At 38.4% G+C, this 3,014-nt stretch overlaps 1 pseudogene; it reads left to right on the top strand.

Annotated features, from left to right (window-relative positions):
• Positions 1-1,622: 1,622 nt before the first annotated feature.
• Positions 1,623-2,621, top strand: LOC140610119 (large ribosomal subunit protein uL30-like; annotated as a pseudogene).
• The last annotated feature ends 393 nt before the right edge of the window (positions 2,622-3,014 follow it).

The following is a 3,014-nucleotide window of genomic DNA, read 5'->3' as shown; positions in this document are numbered from 1 at the left end:
ATTTGTTGCCCTCTATAGATATGTGCCTGGCTGGGCTTCATAATTGCAAAGGACAAAATGATCACTATATGCTTCCTATTCTTTTTCTGAGTTTATATAACTCAGATGACAGGATATCCTAATAAAATTGCCTGAGCTGCCGCCACCACCCCTACCCCCCGAAATTGCCTAAAGCCCCTTGTTGAGGGTTATTGAAGTCATACATTAAGAATAATGTCTTTGAGGAACACACACACAAAGCCCCTCAATTCCTATTTGGGCTTATCATCTTTCATAGCTGAATTGGTTCAATAGAGGAATAGTCTCACTATCCCACACATGCTCTCCCTGTTACACCTTGTATCACATCAAACAGATTTCCTTTGCTTCAAGCATTGTCCACACAAGGCATGTGTTTGTGAAACAGGCTATAACAAAGACCTGAGTTAAAAGTGAGAGCAGAGTCATCTTGAATCTCCGATCTTTTTCCTTAGAAATTTCCTTGAACATATTTACCAGCACAGGCTCCAGCCTTCTGTGAAACTATCTAGCCCTCTCTTCCCCTCTTTATTCTTCTCTGTCCTCCACCCCCAAATCTTTGCCCCTTCCTCTGGAGAACTTGGCTCTGGGGCTCCATTTGGATATCCAAAGGTTCTGCTAGACTGGAATCTCTCGAACACTTCTCCCTCTTCCACTAGCGTATGTTAAGAGAAAAAAAAAAGCCATAAGGAGATTTCTTTCTTTGCTAATATGAATTATGCTGCCTTCTGCGGAAAGCAGCGATAGTTATGGTTAATTTGGGCTTCCTATTTCTCCTTTTCCATTACTTTTAGATAGCACTAAGTAAAAACAATGGTTTAGATAAGAGTTGACATAATTATATTTAAGGCTAAAGTAGAAATCACTAAGAACGATAAGATGTGGGGCACCTGGGTGGCTCAGTGGTTGAACATCTGCCTTCAGCTCAGGTCATGATCCTGGGGTCCTGGGATCGAGTCCCGTATTGGGCTCCCTGCAGGCTCTCCTTCTGCCTGTGTCTCTGCCTCTGTCTCTGTGTCTCTCATGAATAAATACATAAAATCTTTAAGAAAAAAAAGATTAGATGCTGCGAATATGAAGTTTTATTCCACATGAAATTTAGTACTATTTTAAGCTTTTTAAGATTATGATTATAAAGAAAATAATATAATCTCAAAATTGAGATAAATATCTGCTATGAAGGACAAAAATAGGGTGGGATGGAGGAAGAGGATGAGATTCTCCAAGGTTGCCACCCACAAACATCAGATAATTGCTTTACTCTGGTCATTGATTTCAGTAGCTCAAAAGCTAAATAAATACCAAAATGAAACTTTTTTTAAACCATTGGCTGGCATGCTTATTTTAATTGTACAAGTTTAATTACAATATTTAAAGCTAGTTACAGCTGTATAATTTAGTCATATTTATTATTTTGCCGTATTTGTATGTATGTATATAAAATGCATTGTGTTGTATAGGCCAAGCTGTTGAAATATTGCCAGAATGGTTCTTGATATTCCAAAAACTAAGCACGAACTATAAAGGGGGAGGGTTAATAGATTGAACTACATGAAAATATAAAACTTCTACCTATCAAAACACACACTTAGGGCTTTGAAAACATGGCAGAGAAAAAGCAAAGAAAAAAGATAGCTGTGGTTTCAGAAAATCTCCTGAAAAAGAGGAAGGCTTATCAGGCCCTGAAAGCCACTCAAGCAAAGTTGGTACTTTCGGACAAGAAGGAGCAGGAGAAAATAAAAGAGCTCAAGTTTAACCGACTGGAATGGCTCCTACATGATTGATTCCTGGTGGCAGCAACGTGACAGGGTGCACCTCAGACGTCTAGAAGTGAAACCTCATGGTTTGGAAGTGCCACATAAACATTCCTTGGCCTTTGTTGTATTGCATCCAAAGGATTAATAGAGTGAATTCACTGGTGCAGAGGACCATTGCAGGGCTTCACCTAAGGATTTTCAGTGGTGACTTTGCCAGAATGATCCCTCCCACCCCCAGACCATATAAACACCGTGCATATAGAAATGAACCTTATGTAACCTGGGGATTTCCAAATCTGAAGTCTGTCCAGGAACTCATCTTGAAACAAGGACAAGCCAAGGTCAAGAATAAAACCATCCTGGGGCACCTGGGTGGCTCATCAGTCCATTAAAGTTCTGACTCTTGATCTCAGCTCAGGTCTTGATGGCAGGGTCCTGAGTTCAAGGCCCCCAATGAGTTTTTATTTTTAAGATAGCCTAAATAAATAAATAAATTTTAAATAAATTTTAAAATAAATAAATATTTTATTTAATAACAAAGTAAATTTTTATTTTAAATAAGTAAAGAAATAAATTAATTAAAAGATAAATAAAACCATCCCTTTGACAGACAGTACAGTGATTGAGGAGCACCTGGGGAAGTATGGTGTTATTTTCTTGGAAGACCTCATTCATGGAAATTGCCTTTCCTAGGAAGAATTTCCAAACAATCTCTGAGTTCTTACATCCTTTCCATATCTCCGCAGCCCCTCCTGCTCCCAGGAATAGAGTAGGCTTCTTCAAGGAGGTGGGCTGACCTGGCTATGGAGTAAATGCATCAATCAGCTCATTCGGCAGTGGAATTAAATCCAGAATATCTGCAAGCACAATGCATTGGAGGCATGTGTTTGTCTTTTTGAGTTGTTATCTGTATCTTCAAAGATTATCTTTGACTATATCTTCAGAAACTGAAGAGAGTGATCAAGGAAAAGGTGATGATATTCCTGGCAGGCACTTCTCATCATAGCCCAGTTCCAAGGAAAATTTTACTGTTTTGTTTTAAAATTTGTTTTTCACTTTAGTGCTCCTTTTGTTTTATTTTGTTCAGTTCTTCTTTTTCTCTTATTTTCTGGTCTCTGACCTCTTCAGAATCATCTAGAGTGTATTTTACTTAGGTTGTGGTTGATATTTTTGACTCAGCTTGCTCATATAGCCACTCTGCACTAGATGATATGAAAAGAAGGAAAAATTCACCACAAA

This window comes from Canis lupus, chromosome 2 (assembly GCF_048164855.1).
Source record: "Canis lupus baileyi chromosome 2, mCanLup2.hap1, whole genome shotgun sequence".
Lineage (NCBI taxonomy): Eukaryota > Metazoa > Chordata > Mammalia > Carnivora > Canidae > Canis > Canis lupus.
This window is presented reverse-complemented; position numbering and strand designations above follow the sequence as displayed.